At 34.2% G+C, this 26,612-nt stretch overlaps 1 long non-coding RNA gene across 1 annotated transcript in view; it reads right to left on the reverse strand.

Annotated features, from left to right (window-relative positions):
- Positions 1 to 246: 246 nt before the first annotated feature.
- Positions 247 to 26,612, reverse strand: part of LOC141494982 (uncharacterized) — a 73,963-nt gene continuing 47,597 nt past the window's right edge. Inside the window, exons 2-3 of the long non-coding RNA XR_012470608.1 lie at positions 1,950 to 1,995; positions 247 to 274 (exon numbers count right to left, since the gene is read on the reverse strand). This is a non-coding gene — a long non-coding RNA (uncharacterized LOC141494982). The remainder of the gene's footprint in view (positions 275 to 1,949; positions 1,996 to 26,612) is intronic.

Below are 26,612 nucleotides of genomic sequence, written 5' to 3' on the forward strand. Positions count from 1 at the left end.
GATATTGATATATTTTGATTTTTATATATGCATACCATGGATATATGTATGTATACATATGAAAGTAGTCAAAATCATGACTTTATTTTTTTCTTGGCAATATGATGGCATGTAAGGTTATGGGTTTTCAGTCATGTGGCCTGAATTCATTCTTCTTCAGGCAGCACCACTCAACTCAGGCAACTCGCTTCTGAGTCTTAGTTTATTCTTCTGTTAAATGGGAGGATGACTCTCTAGTGAAGTGATTCCCAATCTTTTTTGTGTTACTAGAAGCCTTTTAAAAAACAAAAATGTGTTGTGAATTCCCAGGATGGTTTCATATAGTATTTTTTTTATTTCATATAGTATTCTTTATTAATATTTACTGTTTAAGATGCAATTAAAACTGTTAGTATGAACTTCTTAGGCCATTGTTTTGAATCTTCAAGAAGTTTGAGGACCACTAACTGAGAACCATGCATTAATGGTATCAAATTCAAATGAAGACCCCTTCCTTCAGGCTTCATATTGACTTAGAAAAACAAAAATTCACATTATCAGTGTTGCATTGTACATTTTGGAGAAGGAAATGGCAAAGTGCTCCTTTATTTTTGCCAAGAAAACTCCAAATGGGATACAACAAAAATGACTTAGCAATAACAAATTGAATTTTTTATTTATTTCATTGAACATTTCCCAATAACATTTTAATTTTGTTTGGACTGCATTCTAGAAATTTTCAGAGCACAACCCATATTCACAGGCAAGCTACGAGTCTGAAAGTTCTATCAGGGTGACTTTTAATGTCCCTTCTAGATATAAAATTTTAATGTTTAATGATGTGTTTAAAAAAATTAACAGGTTTTCATTCTAAATAATCTCTCAAATATTTCTCTTTTTCCTGAATGCATTCTTTCTAAAAAAAAAAAAAGTTCAATCTAATTCTCTGATACACGAGCTTGCTAGAGAAAAGCAGGGTGTGATTCTATATATAGACCCTCCAGATACATAAGGGGAAACAAAACTCTGATCCCAAATGCCATGCAGTGTTTATGAGAACTTAGGCACAAAATCAGGAAGCCACTTCCTGAACATCTTTTCTTAAGGCATCTTCTTAGAAATTCAGCTTACTATGGGCCAAAACTTTAAAGAACAACAGTCCACATTTCTCTTTACCTTGCTAGATTACAAATTTTCCTGACAACAATCTTAGAAGATAGATTAGTGTAAATATTACTAAATCATTTGACAAATGGAGAAACTGAGTCTCAGAGAGAAGTGACTTGCTAATGGTCCCATAGCAAATTGAACCTAGGTTTCTCCAATCCATACTCCTCATACCTTTTAACGTCAGCCCCATATTTTCTATGCCTTTGCCTTGACCATCTTCAATGCCTAGAGCTTTCTCCGTTTCCCTCTCCCGCATAGAAGCCTTCATTTTCATCATTGCATGGCTCTAGTACTTCTTCCTACATGTTTCCTTTTCTCTAGTGCTAACATCCTCCATCCCTAACTACATTATATTAATTTTGTATTTATTACACACATATTTCTTCCCTGTATACTGTATATCTGCACATAGAATTAAAATTTCTTGACAACTGAGTAAGATTCATATTTTTTTCCTTTGAATCTTCAGTATCAGACACATAGTAGGTACTTAATAATGACTAATCAACTGGAGTCTCCTACTTAGACCCTAGTGGAATCATGTGCAATTTCCACAGCAAGAAATTCAGCAAAGAGAGTTTTGGAGCTTACTTCAAAAGACATCTCTAGTCTACCATAGTGGTATGTCTTTCATATGTTCAGAACTTTAGTTAAGTAATGAATGTTTTCCTTCAGTCATCTCCTTTTCTTGGCATCTTTCTATTAGTTTTCCTCCTTTCTCCTCCCCCATCACCTCCTTAAGTAATGGATAAAGTAAGAGACTTAGAGTCAGAAAGACCAGAGCGCAAATCTTGACTTACTAACTGTATGACCCCAAGCAGAACATCTGGGTTTCAGTCTCCTCATCTGCAAAATGAAAATAATAATAGTAATAACTGTCATATATATGAGACATCATATATAAAGCACATTGCTAACCTTAAAATAATATAAAAAGCTATGATGATGATGATGATGATGATGATGATGATGATGATAATGATGATGATGTGTAGTGGATAGAGCTTTGGACTCGGAAATGAGATACTTGAATTCTAGATTCAGGTGTTCTTCAAATTAGCTATGTAACATTGAATAAAATTGTTCACCCTCTCCAGTCCTCAGCTTCCTCCTCTATAAAATGAGGAAAATAGACTAAATGATCTGTCAGACCTCTTTCAGCTCTGACAATCTATGATTCATAATTTTCCTTAACTGCTCAAAAAACCACTCCATGGGTACATGAGTCCATATTCCATATGGGTCTGTCTTCTCTTTTCTGGGAGGTAAATTAACTAGAAACAGAAACTATTTAGAAATGGAAAAGATCTAAGAACATAGAACATAAAATGCCAGAATTGCAAAAGATCTTAGAGATCTGGATACTGGAAGAGATGTTAGAGATCACATAGTTCACCTTGTTTTAAACTTCACCTAAAAGGTGAAGTAACTCAATAGAATTGAAGCTTGAATGTTAAGTCCTCTTTCTGCAATATTGAAGACATCTCCAAGAATTCTAGAATGTTAAAGCTTGATAGGTCTCTAAATTGTGGAATGTCATATCTGTAAAGTACCTTCATTTTAGAGATTAGGCTAAGTAGCCTAATACTTAATGATGTTCAGCGAGTTGATGTGATGACTGAGATCATATCACTAAGAAGTTACAGAAGTCAATCTAGCAGGGGTATTCTGGCTTCAAGTCACATGTTCTATAGCATAACGTCTATATTCTCTAAAGGGAAGTTTATCTCTGCTGCCTAACCTTCCCCTGCTTCATAAGCCACTGAACTCCTATTATAGAAAGGCCATATAGATTGTTGACCTTTCAGCAAAACTGAATCCATGTAAAAATGTAACATCATTAAGCCTAATAATCTAAAGTCACCCAGCACAGCTAGAATCACCACCAGTTCCTTCACATCCACCAAAAAAAAAAATAGGCCATGTAATTCCAAACAGTAGAACACAAGTCTTTAACTCCTAATTCAGAACTCTCTGCATTATACAATATTGTGTCCAAAAACAAAGAAGAACTGGAAAGAAGAAAAGGAAATCCTTACTAAAGTGGAAGCTACTCATTCATTTTTTTCATATGTAAAATCAGATTCCCTAACTGTTACACTAAGCAACATGTGGTCTTTATCTTGTAAGGAACCTAACTCTTACATTCTAACTAACATTGAATTCTTCTTTGTAAGATAGTTTATAGAAGTATCATTCCATGATTCCAACTTTTTGGGGATCTGCCCCTCTATACTGTTCCTTTAAAGGAAGATTTTTTTGGGGGGTGGAGATTTTCAGGTATATTTTAGTCTCATACATAACAGCATCTAGAAAAGGTCACTTATTCTCAAATTATTGGATTTATACAGCATTATCCCTGTCCCCCCATTTTACTTCTTCATGATTTTTCCTTTTCCATAGTTTAAAAATTCAGTATTCTATCACCAGATAGTGCTAAGCCAAACAAAAATGAATCTTAGAATGATAATCCTAGTAATAAGGATGGGCTCCTCATCCCTGCCTAAATACATTTCCTTGAAGGACAGATGGACTTTTCTATGGGGCTTTAAAGGAGAGAGCTTTTCATATTTGGGTTTAGTCCAGAATCCGAATTTATTGCATGTTATTTCAATTCTTGCTGATTGATTTGTGACTGAGGAATACAATGAGGACATTACTAATTATCCTCAGGATGTAATGGAGTTGAAGAGTCATTAAGGGCTTTCTAAATCTGGAAGGCATTCACATCAAAATAAAGAGACCCTTTTTCATCCACTCTGTGACAGAAGTGTACAGAGACGTCCCAAGAGGCTTCTTTGATGCAACCTGAGTCACATTTAAGCTCTTGCATCGATGTCCAAAGCAAAATATACCTTCCTTTGCATTGTTACATGGATTCAGTTTTGCTGAAAGGTCAACAATCTATATGGCCTTTCTATAATGGGAGTTCAGTAGTTTATGAAGCAGAGGAAGGTTAGGCAGCAGAGATGAACTTCCCTTTAGAGAATCTAGACATTATGCTATAGAACATGTGACTTGGAGCCAGAAGACCCCTGCTCAAGATTGACTTCTATAAATTCTTAGTGATGTGATCTCAGTCATCACCTCAACTCTCTGAACATCATTAAATTCATTCAACAATATCATGACCCACAGTACCTGCTTCATAGGCTACCTCTAATGGGAACAGTTATATCAACTTGATTTGTAATAGTGTTGTTGTTGTCATAAAGTCATTTTTCAGTTGTGTCTAACTGTGACCCCATTTGGAGTTTTCTTGGAAGAGATATTGGAGTGATTTGCCATCATCTTCTCCAGCTCATTTTACACATGAGATTGAAGTAAACACAGTTAAGTGACTTGCCCAGGGTCACATAGCTAGTGAGTATCTGATGCCAGGCTTGAATTAATGAAGATGTATCTTCCTCATCCAAGACCACATTCAATTCACTATGCCACCTAGCTGCTCTCATTTGTAATTTCAAATTGTAAAGTGCTTAAAAAATGCGAGTGGTTATAGGTAAAGTGTTTTATAAATAAAGTGGTTTGAGTTGACAAAAAAAACCCTTATTTCTTTTTCATTGTTTTTTTTTTTTGCAAGGCAATGGGATTAAGTGGCTTGCCCAAGACCACACAGCTAGGTAATTATTAAGTGTCTGAGGCCGGATTTGAACACTGACTCCAGGGCCTGTGCTCTATCCACTGCACCACCTAGCCGCCCCTCCCCTTGCTTCTAAAGAAGGAAGACTGTTAACTTGTATTCTGTTTCTGTCATATCCTGACTAAGTGACCTTGGGCAAGTAACTGAATCTCAATGTACTAGGCCAGTGGTGTTAAACAAATAGAAATGGAATCTTATCAGCCCTACGTAAGGATCCCTGCAGACTTCAAACTGACTTAGAAACATTATATTAAAGTTATTTATGTTCTGTTATATTTTTATTTATTTATTTTGTTAAATCTTTCCAGTTACATTTTGATTTTGGGAGGTGGCCAGTCTCTAAGTTGCAGAGAAGGTAAGAGTTTCCTTTACCACTGAGAAATCACAGGTCCAGTTCCTATATCTGTCCAAATACTAATACCTTTGGGAAGGAAAGAAACATATCCTTATAAATTAGTGAGGTCCTTAGACGTCAAACCTAGTCAAAAATAAGTTTGATAAAGATATAGAGACAGAGATAAAGATAGATGATTTAGCTATAGATATGGATATATCCATATATTTATGTGTATATATGTATATATATAGAAATATGAGTTCATGTATATATATACTCATAGACACATATGTGTATATATGTCTATGTGTGTATATGGAGAGGCACACACCTATGTATGCATATAGGTAAGCATAAATAAGTATACCCCTCAACATGGCATGTTTTCTAAATTATTGATATAATAGAAATTACTTCTTGCATTATTTTAGACATTGTAGAAAAGTTCAGACTCTCATTCTACCTATTTTTGACTTTCATCCATCATCTTTCTATCTACCTATGCATCTGTCTAACCTACCTATCTACTGACCTACCTGTTCATCCATCTATCATCTATCCATCTATGTATTTATCCATCTATCTATCTTCTTTGAACTTCATCACAATCTCCAGAAATTATATTCCTGAAAGAGCAAGTCAATTCTGAAATTCATACTTCTTCAGTATCCCCCTGCCCAGGGTTCCTCCTTCTCTCAGTTTGGAGAGGGTAAAGGATAAGCATTGGAAAGCTCTTCCTAGATCATCCATTCAAGTATGGGGCCAGGGGAAGTCATTTCATCATTTCCCAGCAACCCAGCTACAAGACATCATCATAGTCCCATGCTGGATAATTTCCCTCTCTTCCCCCCACCCTTCAGCATCTTTTTATGTGTTATCTTTCCTTTTATATTGTGAGTTCCTTGAAGGCAAGCTGTGTCATTTGCCTTTTTTATCTTCAGAACTTTACACAGTGTCTGATACATAGTAGGCACTTAATAAATGTTTATTGGCTAACTATCCATCTACCCATTTGATTATCAGTTATCTTCAATCTCATCAACAACAGCTTATATTTAGTGATATCCTCCTGTGCCCACATTGTTCTATCAGGCACTCTATCAAATTTTATTTTAAAAATATAGGCCATCCCTCTATAGAGCAGATAATTTAGTTATAAAAACAATATTTTAGACATAAAAAGATGGTAGGATAGGTACTCCCTGTGGAGTTTAGTCTACCCATTTATAAAATGAAGGGTTCATATGTGATTAGATTATTTTGCCCTTCTAATATTTGATGTACTGAGTCCCAAGGACTCTTCTATCGTGAATGTTTTATCTTCTAAGATCTCTTCTAGTTGCAATACTCTATATTCTGTGTTCCAAGGTCATTTTCCTCTCTGACATTTCATGTTTGGTGTTCGAAGTTTCTTTCCAGTTCTAACTGAATTTTTTATTTAGTGACTTTGTGTTTATATAGAGCTAGAAACAAACAAACCATTTATTCAAAGAGCTTCCTGGGGACAACTGATTATTTCAAGTTGATCTAGCTCAAGGCAGTGAAGAATGTTACAAGGAGGTAGAGGGGAAGAGTGATGACTTAATGAGATCATAGGGATCAACAAGATAAGGATAGAAAAAAGTAGACAAGGAAAGTGAAAAGATAATTAACAAGTAGCCACTGAGCACCATGTTGGTTTAGTGGAACATTCAAAAAGGATTAAAACAGATCACTACTTTCATAGAAGCTGGCTCTGGTAAGGGCAATGCTGTTCCCACATAAATCAATTGAGCAATCAATAAGAATTAAGCATTCATATTTGACTATAGTCAGAAGGAGAATATGCTAAGTACTGAGAAGTTGTACAGAGGTTGGGAGAGGAAGAGACCTAGACATGAAAGACAGCAACTGAAAAAGTAAAGAGGGACTTGTAATGGCCTAGAAGTCAGAAGTTTCAAGAAGGCTGCAAAGAAGTCAAAGGGGATGAGAACTGAAAAGAATCACCTGCTAGATTTGGCAAGGTCATGTAAGACCTTGGCCTAGTGGTGGGAATGAAGTCAAAGGAATAAGAGGGTAATGGAAAATTGGAAATAGTCAATATTGACTACATTTTGAAGAAATTTGGAGAAAGAAGAAACAGAATCACAGTTCAAAAAGACATGAAGTTGCTAAAGAAAGATCTTTTTCACGGTAGGAAACCTAAATTAATAAGCATCAGAGAAATGGTCAATAAAGGAGAGAAAATGCAAGAGAGAAAAGAATGATCAAAGATAAAAGCTCAAGAGAGGCAAACAAGGATGGGATTAAGAAGAGAGTTGAAATTTTCCAGGAAAAGGAAATGTGTTATCACTTCTTCTTAAAAAAGGAATAATAGATGAATGGAGTGCCACTGGGGAATTTAGAGGCATTGAAGAAGATGTGGTAATAGGCACAGATAGGAGGAGATTAAGGATGCCATGCCTAATGGCTTTCATGTTTTCACTCATGTAGGAGGAGAGATCATCTTAAGAATGACCAAAGCAAGTGTGGATTTAGGGATCTGTAAAAACTGGAAAAGGTTTGGAATAGCTGTTATGGATTGTGTGATAAGGTATTAGTAGTTGAAAGAAATAATTACCAAGCGGCAGCAAGATTCCAACTTAGTTTCAATACTATTTGTGGAGGATTCAGATAAAATTTATCAAAGGCTTATAGAACCTAAGACCTGGAAAGGACCTTAGAAAGCATGCATTACACACACACACACAGACACACACACACACACACACACACACAAACATATATATATATATATATATATGCACATATATATACACAAAAGACATGACTTTCCCCTAATCAGCCGTACTATTATTTTCCCCAATCAAGTTTCATAATTATGAGTTGGGACAGTGGTGCATTATTACTGTCTTGAAGAAGATGGTATAAGTGAAGGATGTGAACTTTAAAAGAAGATTCCATATTGAGTAATGATGTGTGGAGGTTTATATAATATAGCTTCAAGTTCAAAGACTATTTCAATCCATCATTCAATAATTGTTTATTAAGTGAGAACTAAGTCACATCTTAAGGCTGAAAGAAAAAAAACACCTGCCTGGCCAAAAAGCAGTCAGTGAAACCCTGTTCATAATAATAGATGATTTCAATGCATATTAAGCAGAGTTCTACAGCAGTAGCTACTTACAATCTTGATGTTTAGCAAAAGTAAGATTTGATTCATGTATATATATATGCATCTCATTGTCTAAATCAAAGAAAGGAAGATTTCCCATCTCTTTAGAAATTGTTTATCAATTTTAATTTGGGGGTAGATATGGGAGCATGCAGTCTGAGATGAAAATCACTTTTAAACAGATTGATCACTTCAGATATTGTCCTAGAACAGTTAAGTTTGCTCACATGGACACTTCTCCTCTATTAATACTATAATAAAGATAACAAAGAAGGATGAATTGACTCATTCAACTGTAATGAATTGTAATGAACCTCTCCTGGTTGGAAAAGCCCACTGGACATCCCAGAGTCTGGAATATCAAGGCTGAGGGTAAATGTATGATCTAAGGAACATGGCATCTCACATATCTTCTTTCTCTTAAAGCTGGAAACCAGAACACCCTAAAGAAATTGAATGTTTCTTCTCTCTTCTCTTAGCATCTCTGTCCCACCCTTCATGCAGGTTCGTGTCAATGAGGAAAGAGTACCATAATTGGCCTTTCCAGCCAGAGCTGCAAGTACAATGAGATTCTATGTTTTAGCTTTGCCTAAAAGAGAAATATAACCAGACTCCAAGGAGGAAGAGAGCATGTGGCTCACAGTGGGGAATGAATATTGACAGTACTGGAGTGTACTGGTGATTCCCTATTATGTTCATTCTGCAGGGACCTTTTAAGCAGCTGGAGTGAGGTATGAATTAATTGCATCAGCCTACAATTGAGGGAGGTGACTTTGATCAATGGCATTTGAACCATTTCCTTGGCTTTGGGCATGGTGCAATGAATAGAACACTGGCCTTGGAATCAGAAGAATGGGAGTTCGAATCCAGCCTCTGACACTGACTAGCTATGTGACCTTGGGTAAGTCACAACCCTGATTGCCTCACATCCAGGGCCATCTCCAGTCATTATGATTCATATCTGATCACTGGACCCAGATGACTCTGGAGGAGGAAGTAAGACTGGTGACTTGGCACCAGCCAATTCCAATTCATGTGCTTATCAGGGCATCACCTTCCTGATGTCCTGGTCTTCTGCAAGAATGAAGAACAAAAACATTAAACAGTACTAGGAAAAAGTGGACAAAACTAATGCTTACTTTCCAGTTCTTTTTCTTAGACTCCAGAATCAATCAGCAATCTATCAACCAGTGTTTTTTTCTCCTCAAACAATTCAGAGATCCACAACTGTGCTATTTCAGACTGGTGGGAAGAATGTAATGGGAGTGGGGAGAATGACTAGCATTCTGTTACCATAAAATTACATTGCTCTGGCCTGATTCTTTACGAGCATTTGAGTTGGAATTAGAAGTTTTCTCTTCTTGCCTGTTGGGGTTTTGTTTGTTTTGTTTGTTTGTTTGTTTTTTACAACTCTCAAGAAAGTTTACACTCATTCTTCCCAAACTCCAGTCATATTTTAGGTTCATTCTCCATCTTTGTTGCCTTATCAATGAAATGACTTTGATCTTTAAACAACTTAACTGTTGTTCTTGTATAATTAATTTTTTCAATCAAAGAAAATTCACCTTCTCTTTCTCCCACTACTGTTCCCCATTGAAAAAGAAGGAAAAACAAAACCTTTGTAACAAATGTGCATAGTAAAACAAAACCTGTTTCCCTCATGTCCAAAAATAATGTCTCAATCTGTACCCTAAATCTACAGAGGAGCAATAGGAAAGGATAACCTGCTCCATATTGAGTCCTCCTCAATCCTCCAGAATTATTATTTGTCACTATGTTTAACAGTTTTTCAGAGTTATTTATCTTTACAATGTACATATTGCTTTTTTATCCTAGGAGTGGGGTACTCTACTTGAACCTTGCCTGATAGCATTAATTTGGTATAGTGGAAAGAATACTGAATTTGGAATCAAAAAGTCCAGGTTGGAATCTTGGTTCTCCTACTTAATAACTGTGGGGAAGTCACTCCCTTCCTCTGGTTTCAGTTTTCTCTTTTGTAAAATTAAGATGTTGGACTAGATTATCTCTAAGCTTCTTCTCAGCTATAATGTCATGAACCTATAAACCCCACCTTCAATATATTGACTCACTCTTATTTGCTAACCATCCTCTTCAGCACACTGCAGCAATCTCCTTTAAAGCTGAGGGTATAATTAAAGGATCACATCCTAGGTCTCATGAATCACATCAGTTATCTAGGGTTCCAGTTCTTCCTCTTGGAAAGTGGTGGAATCATTTTTGCCTTTGGCCCCGGAAATTTTATCTTTCATTATTTTCCAAGTTTTCTCCAACTCAAGTTACAAAATGTCTCAACCTACAATAGTCCCTGACTTGGAGAATTTGCCAATTATTGTCAATGATCCCCAATTATTCACCTAACTACTTCTGTCAGTTCTATCATATCTATCATATTGTGTCAAAGCACCAACTCCTCTCTATATCTACTAACTCCAATTACCATCCACTGCACACAATAATAGCGTACTTTTATAGGTTTCATTTATGAGAAGATTACCATGTAACAATAGTATGATATAACAAATGCACAGCCCAAGGGCCACCCTGGTAACCATGAAATATTACAAGAAATCAGAGAAGATGTCCAGTATGTTAAATAGATCCTATATGGAAAATTTTGGGGTGAGAGTAATTTGGTTAGAAATGAACAGAAAGAGAGGATATGGAAGATTGTAAACCAGACTAGCAGAGGGAATATTCAATACCCTGAAACCATGAAAGTTGTTTAAGTACTTACAAGGGACAAAAGAATATACAAATTCAGAAACTAGAGAAAGCAATAAGAGGAAAGTGGTTAATTAGAAGTACAGAAAATGGAAAGTTTTCTAATCTGGCTAAATACATCAAGGTATATAGGCTTTCCAAGCTGCTGGTATCCTAGGTACAATAGCTCTACAATATAGGTGCCAGGGTCATGCTAAGGCTGACTCAATGAATCAAGGACTGCATATGACTGGGATGCTGCCATCATAAAAGCTTCAGCTCCATGCATAAAAATTTGAGATTAATTGACATCTTGATAATGCTTACTATTACACTAAATGGGGCATTCCTCCTCACCACCTCTCTTTGAACCATTGCTCCAAACCACATTCCCTCTCCCACCTACTTTCTAAACCCTTAGATTTGATAACTTCCTGAACAGTGACTTGACTTCTTAGTAGCACTTGAGCCCTGTTGGCCAGCCCTTCTTCTTTGACATTCTACCTACCTGAATTTTCATAGTACTAAACTTTTCTGGTTCTTTTCTTACTTATCACATTTAATCCTATAACTACCATGTTACACTATAATGATTATTCATTTATATTTTATGAATAAGAAAACTGGGGTCCAAATAAATCAAGTGTCCTGCCCAGATCAAAAACCCAGTAAGTGCTAGAGGGCCAACACTCTTTCCCTACTATACTATTTCTCAATCAGAAGAGCACATCAACACATATATAGGAGAAAAACTCACATATATCTCAGATACAACCATAAACCTCACCTAGTCTTCCCTCAATCTAACCTCACATGCATCACATCTGAAAAAGTGGAAGATTATTATGACCAGTTTTGTCTCAAGATATGCCAGTGTCACCTAATCTAAATGTTTCCTATAAAATTGTTACATCATGGAATAGTGAATAGAGATCTGGACTTGGAGTCAAAAAGGTGTGAGTTCAAATCCTGAGTCAACATTTGCTAACTATGTGACCCTGGGCAAGTCACTAAAATCTCTGTCTCAGTTTCCTATCTATAAAATGAAGGGATTCAAATTACCCTCTACTGTCCTTTCACCTCTAAAACTAAAATCCTATGAAATTAATTACTAATATAACCTTTCCCTACTTATTCTCAGTAGTTCCAGAACCAATGAAACCTCTCAAAGTATTCTCTAGCCTATATAATAATTAGTTCTACTGAATACTTTGCTCCTTAAGAGCCCCACTTTTCTCTCTATGATATTGACATTTTAGTCTGTGAGGAAGAAAGGCTTTATGAGTGATAAAGTCAATAGTAGAAACTATCACTATTAGAAAAGGGAGCAATACTCCATCCTTATGCAACCACCATCATTCTTTTTGTACCAATGATCTATTAATCAGTCAAGTAATAAATAAAAATTTATTAAGAACTTACAACATAGCAGATACAGAGATCCATATGGATGGAAAATACCATTCACATCCAGAGAAGAAACTATGGAGCCTGAAAGCAGACTATTTTATTTATTTAGAATTTGTTTTTATGTTTTATGATTTCTACCCTCATTTTTTTCTTTTTGTTCTGATTCTTCTTTTACAAATTTATTAATATGGAAATGTTGAACAATTATATATGTATAATCTATATTTGATTGCTCTCTGTCAAGGGAGGAGAGAAAAAAGGGAGGGAGACAAAGGAGAGGAAGGGGGAAAATATAAACTTCAAAGCCGTACAAAAATTATTGCTGAAAACTATCTCTTCATATAGTTGGAAAATTAATTAATTAATTTTAAAAAACAACCTATTCAACAAAAAGGAAGAAGAAAATAATTCCTTAAAAATTAGAATTGAACAAGTGGGAGATAATCCCACAAGATATCAACAAACAATCAAAGAGAGCCAAGATGGCAGAGTGGAGGCAGGAATTCCCACAAGTGCTCCTGTAGACCACTTCAAATATCTTTAAATATTGACTTTAATCAAATTCTAGAGTAGCAGAACTCACAAAAAGACTAAGTGACACAAGTTTCCAGGCCAAGAAAACTTGGAAGATCCACAGAAAAGTATGTTTTACCAGGGTTGGAAAGGGCCAGAAGCACAACCCAGGGTGTGCCCAAGTGAAATGGGTCATGCCTGAAAAAAAACAGCTCCTGTCATTCAGGAGCAGACCATGGGGGGACCTGGGTTCCAGGGGTGCCTGGGTCCATGGAAGTAGAGATGGTTTCCATATGTCTCAGTCCAGGGATTGCCAAGAACAATTGGGAAGCTTACCAGGAAAACTTTGCTTCATCAGAGTGAGTGTAGAGCCCAGGTCAGCTCAAGCTTCATTGTAGATCTAACTCTAGGGGACCAGGAACAGGCCTGGGGAGCTACTCAGCAGGGAGTCACCCGGCTGCTGCTTCCAGAGCACTTAGCCTACAGATGGTAAAGGGTTGAGGGAAATTACAAGGTCTCTTTGCTATCCCTGAGGCAGGACACTGTGGCTTTGCCCATATTCAGATCCAGGTCACAGTCTTGTGCCCCAGTCTCAGGTAATGTAGTTTTATTGCCATAGCAGAGCAGGGACTCTCCTCATGATACCAGTGCAAAGGGGAGTGCCTGTGGTCATCCCATGCCTGTGGTCATGCCTGTGGTCATCCATATAACAGAGTACAAACTAGTAGAGCAGTCAAGACCTTGGAGGAATTGAGGTCCTTTGGGGTATCCCTTAAAACAGCTGCAAAAACCCTCAAAAGCTTGGGATGGTGAGGCCTCCATCCTGGAAGCAGAGACCCACCTTAATACAGAGTTAAAAATCAAGTCAAAGGCTGGGGAAATAAGCAAACAATAGGGAAAAAAAATACCAGACCATAGACAATTACTTTGATCCTATGAAGTATCAAAATACAAACTCAGAAGATAACAAAGTCAAAGCTCCTACATCCAAAATATAAGAAAAAATATGAATTGATCTCAGGCTATGGAAGAGCTCAAAAAAGATTTTGCAAATCAAGTAAGGGAGGTAGAGAAAAAAATGGGAAGAGAAATGAGAGTAATGCAGGCAAATCATGAAAATCAAGTGAGTAGTTTGGTGAAGGAATTATAAAGAAAAATGAATAAAATAATATCTTAAAACCAGCTTGGGTCAAATGGAAAAAGTAGTCCAGAAGGTCAATGAAGAGAAGAACGTAAAAAGCAGAATTGACCAGATGGAAAAGGAGATAAAAAGGCTAACTGAAGAAAATAATTCCTTCAAATATAGAATGTAGCCAAGGGAAGCGGATGATGTTGCGAGAAATCAAGAAACAATAAAATAAAACCAAAAGAATGAAAAATTAGAAGAAAATGTAAAATATCTCATTAGAAAAGCAACTAACCTGGAAAATGGATCCAGAAGAGAAAATTTAAAAATTATTGGATTACCTGAAAGTCATGACCAGGAAAAGAGCCCAGACTTCATTTTCAAGAAATAATCCAGGAAAATTATTCTGAGATCCTAGATACACAGTGTAAAATAGAGATTGAAAGAATCCATTGATCACCTCCTGGAAAAGACCCCAAAATGAAAACTGCCAAGAATATTATAGCCAAATATCAGAACTCCTAAGACAAGGAGAAAATATTTCAGCAGCCAGAAAGAAAGCATTCAAATCCTGTTAAGTCACACAGGATCATAGAAGCTACCACTTTAAAAGAACAGAGGCTATGAAAATTATCTCTCCTGGATTTATTTTCCAGGTCAGTTGAGTTTCCAATGATATTTTTCATATTTTCTTCCAGTTTTTCCATTCTTTTGGCTTTGTTTTATTTTTTATTTCTTTCAGTCAGAGGCTTTCTTTTGCTCAGTTCTATATTTTAGGAATTATTTTCTTCACACAGAGCTTATGGTATCTGAATATAGTTTAAAGCATACTTTTATTTTACTTTATTTTTTGAGGTTTCTCTTTTTTTGAAGGTGGGGGCTTTATTTACTTTTACAACATGACTATTATGATAATGTTTTGCATGACCACACATTTTTAACCTATATCATTAACTTGCTTTTTTCAGTGAGGGGGAGTGGGATGAGAAGAAGGGAGAGAATTCAGAACTCAAAATGTAAAAGAAAATGAATGTTAAAACTTGTTTTTACATGTAAATGTCAAAAAATAAAATAAAACAGAAAATTTTAAAAAATAAGCTTCCAATTGGGACTTAAAGGAAGCCAAAAAAGTCAACAGTGAGAGATGAAGAAGCTGGGCATTCCAGTCATTGGAAATAAAGAAAAAAAATTCTGGGAGTCAAGGAATGGAGTGTTCAGTTCTTTGAAAAACAGTATTCAGTTTCACTATATTGAAAAACAAATTGTGAACAGTAAGGGATAAGAAAATTGTAAACATAGGGAAGAAGGTAAGCTATGAAAGACTTTGAATGCTAAATATAGGATTTTGTATTTGATCCAGAGGCAAAAGAGAGCCTTGATGTAGTTGCATTTCTGTTTTAGGAAAGTCACTTTCATAGCTGAATGAAAGATAGATTGAAGTGGGTAGAGACTTAAGACAGACTCACCAGTGGGTTTTTGTAATAGTTTAAGTATAAGTTTGGAAATTCCTGTACTAGTATTGTGGCAGAATCAGAGGACAGAAAGGGACATCTTGGAGAAATGTTGCAAAATGAGGAAGGGGAGACAGTGAGGAGTCAAGGACGAGCCCTGGCATTTCAAGCCTGAGAGACTGAAAGGAAAGTGGTGCCCTCAACAATAATAGGGAAGCAGGTGGGGGAAGAATTGAGAAAAAGATAATGAGTTGCTTTGGACATTTTGGTTTTAAATCAATAAATAAGCATTTATTATTTTTTAAAAAGGAAAAAAATTGAAAATACCATCAATAAACTCCCTAAGTAAAAACTCTCCAGAAACAAATGGACTGACAGGCAAACTCTACCAAACAATTATGGAACATTCAATTCCAATACCATATAAACTATTTGGGAAAAATAAAGAAAGAGTCCTCTTGTGAGAGAAAATGCCATCTATATCCAGGGAAGAAATTGTGGCGCTTAAATGAAGACCAAAACTTATCTTCAATTTTTAAAAGTTGTCTTATGTATTATGTGAATTTGTTATCTCTAATGCGTTCTTTCTTCCTTTTCAATCTGATTCTTCTCTTACACCACATTCAATTTTGATTTATGTTTATCAGAGTTGCAAATTTAAAACCTATATCAGATTGCTTTCAAGAATGGGGGAGGGAGGAAAGGGAGGGAGAGGAGATAAATTATAAAATTCAAAACTTTGCAAAACACGATTGGTAAAAATTATCATTGTATGTAGTTGGAAAAATAAATAAAATATTTATATAATAAAAAAGAGTCCTACCAAATTTCTGGTACAACAGAAATATAATTTTGATACCTAATCCAATCCAAGGACAACAAAAACAGAGAACAGTACCAGACCAATTTCCTTAATGACTACTAATACAAAAATTTTAATAAATTTTAAATTTAATAAAATCCTAGCAAGGATATTAAGCAATATATCACAGGGACTAAACATTATAATCAGGTGGAATTTATACAAAGAATTCAAGGCTGGTTCAAAATTAGGAAAATTATTAGCAAAATTGATCATATCAGTAACAAAACCAAAAAAAATATGATTATGCTAATAGATGCAAGAAAAAGTCTTTGACAAAATATAACACCCATGCCTACTTTAAAACAATTAGAAAGCATAGGAATAAATGTAACTTTAGAAAATAATAATATTTATCTAAAACCAAGAGCATGTATTATCTGTAGTAGGGATAAACTTGAAGCCTTTCCAAAAAGATCAAGAGTAAGGTAAGATTGTCTATTAACACAAAAAATGAAGGAATAAAAAAAGGTAATGAGGGGGAAAATATTATTCTTTTCAGACGATATGATAGTATATTTAAAGAATGCTAGAGAATCAATTTAAAAACTAGTTGGAACAATTAATAACTTAAACAAAGTTGCAGTAAATCTACATAAAGTATCACCATATCTACATACTACCAACAAAACCCAGCAGCAAGAGACAGAAAGAGAATGTACATTTAAAATAACTGCAGACAATATAAAATTCTTGGGGATATATGTGCCAAGATTAAACCCAGGGACTATATGAACGCAATTACAAAAAATAAAAAGATTCATGTGAATAAAAATAGATCAAAAAATGGAAAAATACTGATTACTTATAAATAGGCTGTCAATAAAATAAAAATGGCAGTTTTTCCTAAGTTAATTTACTTATTCAGTGTTATACTAATCAAAATACCAAAGAATTACTTTATAGATAAAGTAATAATAAAATTCACCTGGAATCACAAAAGTTTAAAAATATGAAGTTAATTAATAAAAAACATTAAGGAAAACAACCTTGCTGTTTCAGATATTTCCAACAATATTACAAAGTGGTAATCATCAAAACAATCTATTACTGGCTAAGAAATGGAGTGATGAATCAGTGGAATAAATTAGGTATATTTTATATAGTGGTAAATAATCATAGTAATCTAATGTTCGATAAACTCAAATATCCAAAGCCACCATTTGACAAAGATTGCAGGAAAAACTAGAAAGCAGTTAAGTAGAAATTAGACATAGTCCAACTTATTATACCATTTACCATATACCATTATACCAAAATGTATGAATAATTTAAATATAAATTGTCATAATTAAATTAGGGAAGCATATTAAAAATAGACCTTTAAAATCTATGAAGAGGAAAGGAGTTCATGACCAAATAAGAGATCAAGAGGATTGTGGGAAATAAAATAGATATTTTTTATTAAAGGAAAATAAAAAAATCATTCCTCAAATAAAACCAATGCAGCTAAAATTAGAAAGAATGCAGGAAACTGGGGGTGGGGGATTTGCAACAAGTTTCTCTGATAAAGGTCTCAAAAAAAAATAAGTCATTCCCCCAGTGACAAATGATCAAAGGATATAAATAGACAGTTTTCAGAAGAAATCAAAGTTATCAACAGTCACATAAAAAATTCTCTAAATTCCTTTTGATTATAAAAATACAAATTAAAACAACTCTGAAGTATGAACTCACATCTATCAAATTGAATAATATAACAGAAAAAGAAGATGACAAATGTTGGAGGGGATATGGAAAAATTGGGACACTAACACACTGTTGGTGGAATCGTGAGCTAGTCCCTTCACTCTGGAGAACAATTTGGAATTATTCCCAAAGGGATACAAAACTGTGTATAGCTATCGATCCAAAAATATCACTACTAGATCTGTACCCTACAGAGATTTTAAAAAATGGGAAAGGGCCTATTTGTGCAAAAATATCTTGAGATGGCAAAGAATTAGAAACTGATGCGATACCCATCAATTAGGGAATAACTGAAGTTGTTGGGGTATAATTGTGATATAATGCTATTTTGCTATAATAAATGATGGTCAGGATATTTTCAGGAAAAACCTGGGAAGACTTATATGAACTCATGCAAAATGAAATGAACAAAACACTATACACAATAACAGCAATGCTTTAACAATGATTAACTATGAAAGACTTAGTTCATCAAGACAGTGATCCAAGACAATTCCAAATGTCTCATAATGAAAATTGTTATCCACTGTCAGAAAGAAAACTTATGATCTCTAAATGAAAATTGAAGCATACATTTTTTTACTTTATTTTTCTTGGATTTTATGTCTGATTTTCTTTTGCAACATGACTTATATGAAAATACATTTTGTATGACTTCACATGTATAATCAATTTCAAATTGCTTTATCTCTCAAGGAGGAGAGGAGAGGTAGATATATAAAGAAATTTGCATCCTTGCAAAACTTTTCTACAGAGTGAGCACCCTGGAAAGTATAACATCAAACTACATAAGCAGATCACTTTTCAAAAAGCTCTTTATATAATGGGAAGAACACTATGTTGGAATTCAGGAGTTGCAGGTTCTTGTCCTGACTGTCACTTATTCTCCAAACCTAGCAAGTTACTTCTCTTTCCTTGGTCTTAGTTTTATATTCTTTAAAATTAAGGAATTCAACCATATGATCTCTAAGATACTTTCTAGTATTTATAAGGCAGTATTTTCAAAATAGATATTATAGATTTCTTAATTTTCTTCCCAATTTCATGCGAAGTTAGTTTTCAACATTCATCTATTCGCAAGTTTTTGAGTTCCACATTTCTCTACCACTCCCTCCCCATGGCAGCAAACAATCTGGTAAAAGTTGTACATGTTCAATCATGTTTAATTAGTCATGTTATGAAAGAGGTCTTTATCCCAAAAAGATCATAAAAATAGGGGAAAAGACACAAGTATAAAAATATTTATAGTGTCTCTTTTTGTAGGAACAAAGAACTGGAAATTGAGATAATATCCATCAATTGAGGAATGGCTGAACACATTATGTTATGGAGAACTATTGTTCTGTAAGAAATTGTGAGTGGCCAGACATTAGAGAAACCTGGAAAAACTTACATAAATTGATGCTGAGTGAAGTGAGCAGAATATTGAAGTGAGCAGAATATTGTCCACATTAACAGCAACATTGTGAAATATATCAGCTATTATGGACACAGATCCTTTCAACAGTTCAGTGATCAAAGACAACCCTGAGGGACCTGTTATGGAAGATCACATTCATATCCATGGGCATAAAATCCCAAAAAACCAACTATGGAATCTGAGTGTAGAGAAAAGTATTCTATGTTCACTTTAAATTTTTTTATGTTTTTTTCTTGTCATATTTTTCCCTCCTAACTTCTACTTACTTCCTCTTTCATAACATGACTAATTAAACATGATTGAACATGTACAACTTTTACCAGATTGCTTGCTGCCATGGGGAGGGAGTGGTAGAGAAATGTGGAACTCAAAAACTTGCGAATAGATGAATGTTGAAAACTAACTTCGCATGAAATTGGGAAGAAAATTAAAAAATCAATAATATCTATTTTGAAAATACTGCCTTACAAATCAAAGGCTATGCATAGTTTCTTTGCCTTTTGGGCATAATTTCAAATTGCTCTCCAGACAGGTTGGATCAGTTCACAACTTCACCAGCAATGTACTAGTATCCCAATTTTCCCCATTTTCTCCCACATTGATGATTTCCCTTTTTTTTTGTCACCTTAGTCAATCTGATAGGTATGAGGTGATACCTCAGAGATTTTTTTAATTTGCATTTTCTTATCAATATTGATTTAGAGTATTTTCCATATGACTATAGCTATTCTTAATTTATTCAACTGAAAACTGCCTGCTCATATTCCTTGACCATTGATTAACTGAAGCCTGACTTTTATTCTTATAAATTTGACTCAATTCTTGATATATTTTAGAAATGAGTCCTGTATCAGAAATACTAGTTGTGAAAATTGTTTCCTCATGTTCTACATCCCTTCAAATCCTGATTGCATTGGTTTTGTATGGGCGAAATCATTATAATTTAATGTAGTCAAAATCATCTCTTATACAATTTATAATGTTCTCTCTGTCTCTTGTTTGGGCATAAGCTCCTCCCCTCCCCACAGATCTAACAGAAAGACTATTTCTTGATCTCTTAACTAGTTTATGGTATCACCCTTTATGTCTAAATTCTATACCTATTTGTGCCTCATTTTGGTATAGGGTGTGAGATGTAGGTCTATGCCTAGTTTTTGACATGTTGCTTTCCAGTTTTCCCAGCAGTTTTTATCAAATAAATTATTATCCATGAAGCTATATTGTTTGAGTTTATCAAAACATAGATTACTATAGTCATATACTCCTGTTTCTTTTGTATCTAATCTATTCCATTCATCTATTTCTCTATTTCTTAGAAAATTTCTTAGCCAGTCTTGATGACTGCTGTTTTATAATATAGTTTTAGATCTCGTACAGATAGACCACCTTCCTTTGCATTTTTTCATTAATTCCCTCAATATTCTTGATCTTTTATTGCTCCAGATGATTTTTGTTACTTTTTTCCTAGCTAAGAAAAATAGTTTTTAGTACATACATTGATATGGCATGGAATAAGTAATTGAATTTAGGTGAAATTGTCGCTTTTATCATATTATCTTACTGTCTTGAGCAATTTACATTTTTCCAATTGTTTAGGTATTACTTTATTTGTGTGAAAAATATTTTGTAATTGTGTTTTCCTTGGCAGGTAGATTCATTCCTAAGGATTTTTTGTTGTCTAAAATTATTTTCAATGAAATTTCTCCTTCCTTTTCTGGCTGTTCAGTTTTGTTGGTCACATATTGAAGTATAGATGATTTATGTGGGTTTATTTTATACCTTGCTACTTTGATAAAGTTGTCCATTGTTTCAATTAGATTCTAGGTGATTTTCTAGGGTTCTCTAAGTATACCATCATAGCATCTGCAAAGAGTGAAAGTTGTGTTTCCTCATTTCTTCTTCTAATTTCTTTGATTTCTTTTTCTTTTCTTATTACTAAGGTTAACATTTCTAATTGAATTTTATATTGAATAAGAGTGGTGATAATGGGCATGCTTCTGGTTTATCCCCATTACATATAATGCTTATTAATATTTTAGATATATACTGCTTATCATTTTATTTGTTAAAGATTTTATTTAGAGTTTTACAATTTTTCTCCTAATCTTACTTCCCTCCCCCCACCCCCCACAGAAAGCAATTTGCCAATCTTTACATTATTTCCATGGTATGCTTATCATTTTAAGGAAAACTCTATCTATTCCTATTTTCTCTAGTGTTTTAATAGGAACAGGTATTGTATTTTGTCAGACTTTTCCAGCATCTGTTAAGATAATCATATGATTTCTGTTAATTTTGTTATTGATATGTCCAATTATGCTGATTGTTTTCCTAATACTGAAACAACCTTATTTTCTGGTATAAATCTTATCTGATAATATTCTAATAATAATTTGTTGTAATCTTGCTAAAATTTTATTTAAAATTTTTGCATCTATAATCATTAGGGAGATTAGTCTATAATTTTCTTTGTTTTAGCTTTTCTTGATTTAGGCATTGGCACAATATTGGTTTAATAAAAGGAATGTCACAGAACTACAACTTTACCTATTTTCTTTTTAGGTTTTTGCAAGGCAAATGGGGTTAAGTGGCTTGCCCAAGGCCACACAGCTAGGTAATTATTAAGTGTCTGAGACCAGATTTGAACCCAGGTCCTCCTGACTCCAGGGCTGGTGCTTTATCCACTGAGCCACCTAGCCACCCCCTTTACCTATTTTTTCAAATAGTTTTTATAGAATTGAAATTAAGTATTCTTTAAATATTTGGTAGAATTCACTTGCAAATCCATTAAGCCCTGGAGAGTTTTTCTTTGGGAGTCTTTTGATAGTTTCTTCAATTTTGTTTTAGAAATGGAATTATTTAAGTATTTTATTCTACTTCTGTTAATCTGACAGTTTATATTTTTGTAAATATTCATTCATTTTACTTATATTGTCAGATTTCCCCTAGTAACTGCTTTGACTGCATCTCACAAGTTTTGATATAATATCTCACCATTGTCATTGTCTTGGATGAAATTATTAACTATTTCTATGATTTGTTGTTTGATCCATTCATTCTTTAAAATTAGTTTACTGGGCAGATAGGTGGCAAAGTGGATAGAGCACTGGCCCTAGAGTCAGGAGGACCTGAGTTCAAATCCAGCCTCAGATGCGAAATTACCTAGCTATGTGACCTTAACCCCATTGCTTAAAATTTTTAAAAAAATGTTTAAAATTACTTTGTTTAGCTTCCGATTAGTTTTTAGTTTATCTTTTCATGGCCCTTTATTACATGTAATTTTTCTTTCATCATAATATGAAAAGTATTAATTTAATATTTTTGCCTTTCTGCCTTTGACTGTGAGGTTTTTATTCCCTAGTACATGATCAGTTTTGGTAAACATGCCAAGTACTGCAGAGAAAAAGGTATATTCTTTTCCATCCTCATTCATCTATCATATCTAAGTTTTCTAAAATTCGAATCTCTTACACCCAAAGGGCAACAAAAATGTGCATTCCTTTTGATCCAGCAATACCACTACTGGGTCTAGAACATCACTTGTGCAAAAATATTCATAGCAGCCCTATTTGTGGTGGCAAAGAATTGGAAATTAAGTGAAAGTCCTTCAATTGGGAAACGGCTTAACAAACTATAGTATATGTATGTGATGGAACACTCTTCTGCTATTAGAAACCAGGAGGGATAGGAATTCAGGGAAGCCTGGAAGGATTTTCATAAACTGATGCTGAGCAAGATGAGCAGAACTAGAAGAACATTGTATACCCTAACAGCAACATTGGGGGGGGGGGGGTGATGATCAACCTTAATGGACTTGCTCATTCTATCAGTGCAACAATCAGGCACAATTTTGGAGTATATGTGATGGAGAATAACATTTGTATCCAGAGAAAGAATTGTGGAGTTCAAACAAAGACCAAAGACTATTACCTTTAATTTAAAAAAAAAAAAACTGTTATCTTATTATGTAAGCCTGCTATCTCTTATATTTTATTTTTTTCTTAAGGATATGATTTCTCTCTCAACACATTCAATTTAGATCAATGTATACCATGGGAACAATGTAAAGACTAACTGACTGCCTTCTGGGGGGGGCAGGAAGCAAAATTAGGGGAAAAATTGTAAAATTCAAAATAAATAAAATCTTTCAAAAGAAAAAATAATAAAACTAAAAAATAAAGATAAAATAAAATTCTATTTACCTTCTTAACTTCTTTCTTATTTAGTTTGTGGTTAGTTATCTAATTCTGAGAGAGGGAAGTTGAGGTCCTCCCACTACTATAGTTTTGTTACCTACATCACCCTGTAAGGCATTTAGCTTCTCCCATGAAGCCTGGAATCTTAGTGTCTCATAGAGGCATTTGTTGCCATTTGTTAAATTCTAATTTTTAGGATTTTATTTTTTTCACTTAGTTTTTGTGTTTCCTTTTCCAGTTGGTTAATTTTACTTTTAGATGAGTTATTTTCTTTTTCCAGTTGTTTAATTTTACTTTTTTGATGAGTTAAATTCCTTTATCATCTGCTCAGTTTTACTTTTGAAGAAAATCTAGTTTGTTGATTTGACTTTTAAATGTTTTGTCTTCTTTAGTCAATTTTTCATAATTATCTGCATGACTCATTTCTTTTCTCAGTCTTTCTTCTTTCTCTCTACTTTGGTTTTTACAAACCTTTTTGAGATTTTCCAAGAGGTCTTTTTGGATTTGAGACCAACTCATAAACCCCTTTAAGGTTTCATATATAGGCATTTTGTCATTGCTTTCCTTTTCTGAGATGGTGTTTTTATCATTCTTATCAGAATAATAACCTATATTAGGACTTTTTAGTTTTATTGCTCATTTTGATACTTGAGTTCTACTCCTGGGACACAGGGAAACAGTCTCAAGTTTTTTGTACTGGGGCCAGAGGCTTGATCCTTGGCTTACTGCTTGCCTATGTCATTGCCTCTGGTGCTTCAGTTGTTCCTGTATTAGGTTGCCTAACTCATTCCCATTTATTTCACCAGCATTCCTGGGCTTGAACTTTACCTTCTAAGCTGGGGTTGGGACCCTTGCTGCTAACCCTCTGTACCCCTGGCTTGCTGAGCTGGGTCTTGAGCCATACTGATGCTAAAGACCTCCTGGTTTTCCAACTCTCCCTGCAGTTCTTCCATGATATCCTGAGTTGAGAACTTGTTTCACTCCTTTTTTGGTGGTTCTGTTGCTTTAGAAATCTGTTTAGAGGCTTCATTAAAAGTTATCTGAGGAAGAATTCTGGAAGCTTCCTAGCTTTGCACCACCATCTTGTTTTTTTAACATTGTCTTCCAGTATCTCTCCCAATTTCCCTTGCAAGAGAACCATGGCTTATCATAAAGATTTTTACAAAAAAAAGGAAAAAAGCCATCAGCAAAATTGATCAAGATGTCAAGGAACTCTTAGGTAATACAGGTATGGGGAAGGGAAGTATCATCTCAAATCACTTTTAGAGGGGAAAATTTGGTACATATAATTTGGTAACATTTGCTTTCAGTCATACTGTGGTGCTCTTTTGTGGTTTGCTCTTTTCATTTGCATTTTATATTATGCATATTATTTACATTATGCATTATTATTTATATTATGCATATTATTTTCCCGGCTATGCTTATTTTAATTTGCATCAGTTCATATATATCTTTCCAAGTTTCTCTATAATCATCATCTTATATCACAGTAATATTCCATGTATTTATATGTCACATTTTGTTAGCCATTTCCCAACTGGTGAGCATTTACTTTATTTCTAGTTCTTTGCTTTAATATAAGTGCTACTATAAATATCATTGTGTTTATAGAAGGTTTCTTTTTGTGAAAGACTTCCTTGGCAGTATATGCCTAACATGAGAAACTCTGGGTCAAAGATATATTAGATTTCTAAGTTCAGTTAATATATTAGTTGGAGATGGGAACTTAAAAAAATGTACCAGCAGGAGGAATTTCATTTGTCACCAAAAGCCTATGGATACCCATTCTTGGAAGAATTCCCTGCAAACTCCTTTGCTCTTTCCTTCAAAAAAGATCTCCAAATATACTCACTGGAGCAGAGGTTTTACCATCTTGAAAAATCACAATACCTTTTAATATGACACCTGAGGCAAAATCCTCAACTAACAAAATTTATGTAGCTTTAAGAGTATGTATGCATGAGGTTACAGTAATCTCAGGGTAAATGTGAGTTTTATGATATTACTGTTTGCAGATGACATGATAGTATATCTAGAAAATCCAACTATCTCAACCAAAAAATTAATAGATAATATGAGTTCAGCAAAAGGCACAGTTACAACTTTAACCCACAAAAATCATTTGTATTCTTGTTTGCTAGTGATAAAGAGTAAGAAACTATCATTTATAAAAAGAAATTTCAGGGTGGCTAGGTGGAGCAGTAGATGGAGCACTGGCCCTGGAGTCAGGAGTACCTGAGTTTAAATCCAGCCTCAGACACTTAATAATCATCTAGCTGTATGGCCTTGGGCAAGCCACTTAACCCCCATTGCCTTGCAAAAAAAAAAAAGAAATTTCATTTACAGTAACACAGAAAACATAAAATATTTGAAACTTAACCCCCCTAGAAATACCTACAGTTTATGAAAGGACAATTAGAAAACTATAAATGAAAAGAAAGGAATACACAATGATTGGAGGGACATTCAATGTTTATGGACGGATTGGATTAATTTAATAAAAATATCAATACTCACTCTAAATTAACATTTACTTAATGCAATACCAATTAAAAGACTAAGGTGTTTAAATAAAGTTAGATAAATTTTGCAATGTTTAGAATACTACATAAATGGTACCTGTCATTATTATTATTATTATTATTATTATTATTATTATTATTATTATTTATAACACTAGATAAAATCATAATGCAAGAGATGAATCTTTTTTTAAAAACACACATGCTTAGGAGTATCCAAGGGCACATTAAACAACAAAAAAAAAGTTGATGAAGATGATCTTGCATGCTTAGATTTTCAAACATACTGTAAAGTAGTTATCATCAAAATTATCTGGTACTAAGAAGAAATATAGAGAAATAAATCAATGGAATAGAAGAGATACACTAGACATTCAACCAAACATACACAAAAGATTGGTATTTGATAAACCTTT

The sequence above is a fragment of the Macrotis lagotis genome, chromosome 8 (genome assembly GCF_037893015.1).
Source record: "Macrotis lagotis isolate mMagLag1 chromosome 8, bilby.v1.9.chrom.fasta, whole genome shotgun sequence".
In the NCBI taxonomy this organism is placed as follows: Eukaryota; Metazoa; Chordata; class Mammalia; order Peramelemorphia; family Peramelidae; genus Macrotis; species Macrotis lagotis.